Source organism: Coenobita brevimanus, chromosome 35 (assembly GCF_032717465.1).
Source record: "Coenobita brevimanus isolate Jiangsu-jjx chromosome 35, ASM3271746v2, whole genome shotgun sequence".
NCBI classification, from domain to species: domain Eukaryota; kingdom Metazoa; phylum Arthropoda; class Malacostraca; order Decapoda; family Coenobitidae; genus Coenobita; species Coenobita brevimanus.
Window position 1 is genome coordinate 1,922,628 of NC_136988.1, and position 7,373 is coordinate 1,930,000.

Here is a 7,373-nt window from a genome sequence, read left to right on the forward strand (position 1 = left end):
TAGCTCTACATCATTTCCATAGCACTTCTTCGTGACTAGTATCATACTGTAGTGTTGATCTCTTATGCAAACTCAGCATTCAAGATAGAGCTGAAAATTTTAGGCCAAGTTACAGTGAAAGGAGTATCGTATAGTATAAACAGGCCTACAGCTCTTCCTTTTACCGCCAGAATTCCTATTTATGGCCTCAACTGACTCTCTCTCTCTCTCACACACACACACACACACACACACACACACACACATTCATCAACAGCATACCACAGCATCGCCATTATTATTATCAGCAAAACTGTCCAAAGAATTAGAATGTCGTACTGTTTTCCAGCATGACCCAACTCTGCACAAACTAATTCAGTGGTTAGTGTGTGTGTGTGTGTGTGTGTGTGTGTGTGTGTGTGTGTGTGTGTGTGTGTGTGTGTGTGTGTGTGTGTGTGTGTGTGTGTGTGTGTGTGTGTGTACAGCCTTTATAAACCCCTCCAGCGCTACATACCATTCATCAGCTGAGTCAAAGCGTCCTGAGATGGAAAGAATACGGGGAAAACGAACTGACTAAAAGCGAAAATGTTAATCCCACGCCTCGTCACGGGATATGGGGGATTTTAGCCACAGGGATGAATACACCCTGCTAAGGAAGGTGTTGTAGGAGAGGAAGCACTGTCATAGGAAGAAAATTATGTAAGGGAGGGAATGGAGAGAAATTTGAGTGTGATAAGAGGTTGTAGGTTGTCTAGACTGATGTGGGTTCGATCTTAGAAGGAGAGGAGAAATATTCAGTGGGTAAGGAAGGGGCAGATCCAGGAATAGACACCCCCACCTCTACCCCACCCCCACCACACACCCTCACCCCCACCCCACCCCCTCTCTCACTCCTACCCCTATCCCATCCCCTCACCCTTACCCCACCCCCAACCCACCCCCTCACCTCTACCCCTACCTCACCCCCACCCCTACCCCACCCCCACCCCACACCCTCACCCCTACCTCACCCCCCCTTCACACCCACATCCCCTCATACCATACACAGTTTGCAGAAATCTGTTTGTTTATAACTCTCTCTCTCTCTCTCTCTCTCTCTCTCTCTCTTTCTCTCTCTCTCTCATCTTTATACATGGCAAGGTCGCTCTGTTTTATGTCTGTCTGTCTGTCTCATTTCTTTACTAAACTCTATAATAGCAACCCTCTCTCTCTCTCTCTCTCTCTCCCGACCTTGAAACAGGGACACTTCCTCTCTGCCACCCCCCCGCCCTTTCTGGCACCACTTATACCCAACCCTCTCCCTTTGGCACAGAATCTCTCTCTCTCTCTCTCTCTCTCTCTCTCACACACACACACACACACACACACACACACACACACACACACACACACACATTCCTCAGCTCTGAAACACACCCACCGTTGTCCATGATCTTTTGGCAGGAAGATACAGAAGTCTTTGTCGCATTTTAAAACACAGAATCAGTCTCCCCTTAGCACAGAAATATCCTCTATGCCACAGACTCAGAAACAATCATTTTTTTTTTTGGGGGGAGGGGTGAAAGGATATATAGAAATCTTTGCCACACCTCTCTTGACACAGAACCGGTTTTCTCTGGGCCCCCTGGCAGAGAATTAGTGGATTCTTTGTCACATTCTTTTATTCCTGAGAGTTATGTTTGATTAGCTTTTGGCACAGACACATAGGATTCTCTGCCGCATCGCTTAACACAGAACAAACTCCTCTAACAATCCCTACCACAGAAATATACATCTTTGCCACAATATATATTCACTGAAGAGCGGGAGGGGGAGGCCGAGGATGAGATGGAGGGATGGAGTGGTGAGGTATGTGAGAGAGGGGGGTGTGAGTTGGGAGCAGGGCAGTGAAATGGCGGGGGACAAGGTGACGTGGAGGCGATTCGTTTGTGGCCACCCCGTATGGGATGAAGGCGTCTGGCAATAGATAGATAGATAGACAGTCACATTCAACTTTGCAATGGACCTTATCTATGTTTTTCCCTACAGTTTTCTTAGTCGCATCTTTTTAACACACTCTTCATAAATGTCGTCTATCTATTGCCAGACGCCTTAATCCTGCAAGGGGTGGCCACAAACAAATCGCCTCCATGTCGCCCTCTCCCCCGCCATTTCACCGCCCTGCTCCCAGCTCACCCCCCCCCCTCTCTCATATACCTCTCCACTCCATTCCTCCATCATATCCTTGGCCTCCCCCTCCCTCTCCCGCCCTCCACCTCACTGACACACTCTCCTCGTTAGTCTCTCACTCTCCATTCTCTCCACATGGCCAAACATACAAAAGGACATTACCCAGCCATATCCAAAAATAAATCGCTAAGGAAGAGGTGTTTGGGAGCTTATTTACCCGATCAGAATACTACAGACTTCTTTTTAACAAACTCTGCATAAATAACATAAAAAGGAATATTAGCCAGCCATATCCAAAAATAAATCGCTGAGGAAGAGGTGTTAGGGAGTTTCGGTCTCTTAGAAAAATGATTTGAACAAAGAAATACACCTTTTTCGTTAACATATTTTCTTATAAACACAAAAACAGAAGCACAGATTATTATTATTATTATTATTATTATTATTATTATTATTATTATTATTACCTAAGGACACTTTTCTCTCTCATCTTCTTTGGCTTACTCATCCTCTCTACCGCACTGAGAGAGAGAGAGAGAGAGAGAGAGAGAGAGAGGTGAGTCACAAAGGGGTAAATAAAAGAGAGTAACCAGGTGCCAACTTGTGTGTGTGTGTGTGTGTGTGTGTGTGTGTGTGTGTGTGTGTGTGTGTGTGTGTGTGTGTGTGTGTGTGTGTGTGTGTGGAAAATATGACACAATTTTTCTTTGCCAAAAATGATGAAAAAAAAAACAGCAATTGTTTCTACAGCTGCTCTCTCTCTCTCTCTCTCTCTCTCAATTGTTTCTACAGGTTACAACAGCTGCTTTCTCTCTCTCTCTCTCTCTCTCTCTCTCTCTCTCTCTCTCTCTCTCTCTTGCAATTGTTTCTACAGGTTACAACAGCTGCTTTCTCTCTCTCTCTCTCTCTCTCTCTCTTGCAATTGTTTCTACAGGTTACAACAGCTGCTTTCTCTCTCTCTCTCTCTCTCTCTCTTGCAATTGTTTCTACAGGTTACAACAGCTGCTTTCTCTCTCTCTCTCTCTCTCTCTCTCTCAATTGTTTCTACAGGTTACAACAGCTGCTTTCTCTCTCTCTCTCTCTCTCTCTCTCTCTCTCTCTTGCAATTGTTTCTACAGGTTACAACAGCTGCTTTCTCTCTCTCTCTCTCTCTCTCTCTCTCTCTCTCTTGCAATTGTTTCTACAGGTTACAACAGCTGCTCTCTCTCTCTCTCTCTCTCTCTCTCTCTCTCTCTCTTGCAATTGTTTCTACAGGTTACAACAGCTGCTCTCTCTCTCTCTCTCTCTCTTGCAATTGTTTCTACAGGTTACAACAGCTGCTCTCTCTCTCTCTCTCTCTCTTGCAATTGTTTCTACAGGTTACAACAGCTGCTCTCTCTCTCTCTTTCTCTCTCTCTCTCTCTCAATTGTTTCTACAGGTTACAACAGCTGCTTTCTCTCTCTCTCTCTCTCTCTCTCTCTCTCTCTCTCAATTGTTTCTACAGGTTACAACAGCTGCTTTCTCTCTCTCTCTCTCTCTCTCTCTCTCTCTTGCAATTGTTTCTACAGGTTACAACAGCTGCTCTCTCTCTCTCTCTCTCTCTTGCAATTGTTTCTACAGGTTACAACAGCTGCTCTCTCTCTCTCTCTCTCTCTCTCTCTCTCTCTCTCAATTGTTTCTACAGGTTACAACAGCTGCTTTCTCTCTCTCTCTCTCTCTCTCTCTCTCTCTCTCTCTCTCTCTCTCTCTCTCAATTGTTTCTACAGGTTACAACAGCTGCTTTCTCTCTCTCTCTCTCTCTCTCTCTCTCTCAATTGTTTCTACAGGTTACAACAGCTGCTTTCTCTCTCTCTCTCTCTCTCTCTCTCTCTCTCTCTCTCTCTCTCTCGCAATTGTTTCTACAGGTTACAACAGCTGCTTTCTCTCTCTCTCTCTCTCTCTCTCTCTCTCTCTCTCTCTCTGGCTCGGTACCCCAGTGGCTTAGTCACACACAGAATATATTGTTTTTTTTGTTTTTTCAGAACCCCAGGTGCTTAAATGGCCCTGAGAGAGAGAGAGAGAGAGAGAGAGAGAGAGAGAGAGGAGGGTAGTATACAGGAAAAGGGGATAAGGGAAGGAAACACACACACACACACACACACACACACACACACACACACACACACACACACACACAGTTTCCCTTCCTGAGGCCTTTCAATTTTCGTTTTTTTTTAATTTTCAAATTTTTTAAACTGCCATTAACGTTTTTTTTATTTTTTCATTATTAATTTTTGCTCCCTCCATGTTTTTTTTTCTTGTGGATTTCGAGGTTAGAGAAGGTTACCGGTATATGTAATTTCGAAAAAAGGGATGATTATAATTAATGTTTTGGTTTGAAAGTTAGGGTGATGATGATGATGATGATGATGATGATGATGATGATGATGATGATGATGATGATGATGATGGTGGTGATGGTTAAGTTGATGATGATGATGATGATGGTGGTGGTGGTGATGGTTAAGTTGTGATGATGATGATGATGATGATGGTGGTGGTGGTGGTGGTGGTGATGGTTAAGTTGATGATGATGATGATGATGATGATGATGATGGTGGTGGTTAAGTTGATGATGATAATGATGATTGTTAAGTTGATGATGATAATGATGGTTTACGATGATGATGGTGGTGATGGTTAAGATGATGATGCTGATGATGATGATGATGATGATGAGGAGGAGGAGAAGAAGAATGGATAAGATAGTGATGATGATGATGATGATGATGATGGATAAAATAGTGATGATAATGATAACAATGATGGTTAGGATGATAAATTTACACGAGTGGCCATATAACTCTCTTAGCCTACTTCATTTTCAGACAGATAGTTCAGTCCTGCAACACAAGACCAAGCTGGGTGACGGAAGGTATAATCATTCCTCAGTAATGGGGTAATTCAGTAACTCAGTGACAGAGGCGTTTGGGAGGCAGGGCTTGTGGTTGGATGAGGTAATAAAATCATCGCGTTTTGCCATGATAAGATTAAATAAATAAATAATAAATAATAAATATAAATAAACAGGATTAAGGAGGCCGAGGATGAGATGGAGGGATGGTGTGGAGAGGTATATGAGAGAGGGGTGTGTGAGCTGGTAGCAGGGCAGTGAAATGGCGGGGGACAGGGTGACATGGAGGCGATTTGTTTGTGGCCACCCCTTACGGGATTATGGGATCTGGCAATAGATAGACGGAAACAAGATTAAACTAACAACAGACGTCATTGTAGGGAAGAGGATTATGGAATATTATGTTAACATCTTGAGTATGACATTCCGCTGAGTAAAATCGACTAAAGGGATCAAGAATGAGAGGAAAACCACGTAAAAGGGTTAACTGATCCATACCACAGGCGACTTTACGCAGTGTGGGCGTGAGGCATAGGAGGCTGAGTGTGTTAATATACTTGGTGCTTTGATCGTGTTGCTGTGTGATTCACGAAGGTCACGCACGTCAGCACCACTACTTCCTGCATGAACATGAGCCAAACACACCCCATATCTATAATTATCAGCACAGAGAGAGAGAGAGAGAGAGAGAGAGAGAGAGAGAGAGAGAATAGTGTACTTGCAGTGAATTATACAGCCCACTCCCACTGACCTGCTGTTACTTCATTTTTTTCTACTGCTTGATGCATTTATACAGTTGTGGGAATGGAATATTACACACACACACACACACACACACACAGCTAAATATTACCTTGGATTAGTTGGCAATGTGTGTGTGTGTGTGTGTGTGTGTGTGTGTGTGTGTGTGTGTGTTCTCTCATTTCTCCCCCCCCCTATGGTGATGGAAGACAGTATATGATTTTTTTTTACGTGATACCAGTATTAAACACGAAACGTAAATTGATGAGAAGGAATTATGCTTTTTGCCATTCAGGAAGGAGTGAACACAGTATTGCAGGGAAATTAGAGACGAACTTCTGCTTCTTTACACCCTGGGACAAAAGTTAGTCTATTATTTCACCTCTTGTACTTGTCACTTTCCCCTGCTGGCTAATATTCCTAGGCTGACAGAGGCTTGGTATGTTGCTAATATATCACCTCTTCTGCTTGTCACCTTCCTCTGCTGGCTAAAATCCCCCCCCCCCCCGCCTCTCTCTCTCTCTGTCCATATTTGGGCAACTGCAGGACCCAACTCAGACTGCGACCTACACCAAGGCCAGTATTCCCTAACACCTTTTTCAAGGTGATTAATTTTGCTTATTAAACCTTACTGTCCGATTCTGTGACACATAAATCCTTCCAACATCGCCATACTCCGCATCAATTGCGTGCAAAAGGCTATTAACCAGCCATATCCGAAAATAAATAGCTAAGGAACAGGCTTTAGGGAGCTTCCTTGCCCGGAAAGAACATGTTCCTGCGTCTACTTCATTCTTATGGCATATTCGTGAGTAATTTCCCTGATATATCAAAATAATTAAATACCGGTAAATAATAATAATGATAATAATGATAAATAATAATAATAACCATAACACCATCAAACTGTCCAAGGATAATTTGATCTTGCCACAGCCATTGCTTACTAGAAGCCGAGCTATAAAGGCACCTGGAGGTCAAGGTCACTGATCTTGTGCATGTCACCTTAGCTCTGGCTTTAATCCTTCATGGAAAATTAGGTAACATCCGGAATATCCCTAAGTCTCCATTTTTTATCGCAGGAAATCTCAGAGAATAACCGATTGGAACCATACCCGGTACTCCTTTCCGCAGTGTGTCCGCCTTAAGGCTGTATTGTAGTAAAATTTCAGCTTGCTAGGTAAAGCGGTTCTTGAGATGGCTTGGCTGATTCACTTGTCTGTGTAGCGGGTAATATCCAGTGGTCTGGTTGACGGATTGCCACCATATCTGGCCAAAAGAAGCGGGCACCTGTTCCACTAATCACCGTGTGGCTTTGTGTGACATCTTTACCTCCAGTGGTGGGAGTGTATTAAGTGGTAAATCTATGGTACAATAATCTAAATGAAATATATAAAACGAGGGAAACTGTACTGTGTTTGTTGCTATAATTGTCCTAAACAGATGTGAGAACGACAGTCCGTTTTCTTCTCTCCATATTTTGAAGGGAGAACCGTACCAATTCCTTTGCTATAAAATAAACTAACGAAAAAATATAAGTAAACACTATATAATCTTTGCTATAAACCCCTGAAAGTGGAGTATGTAAGAGATGATACAACTTGTGTTGCCATT

At 43.3% G+C, this 7,373-nt stretch overlaps 1 protein-coding gene across 3 annotated transcripts in view; it reads right to left on the reverse strand.

The window, feature by feature from the left end:
- Positions 1–7,373, reverse strand: part of LOC145396246 (uncharacterized) — a 56,942-nt gene that overhangs the window by 49,011 nt on the left and 558 nt on the right. The window lies entirely within an intron of this gene.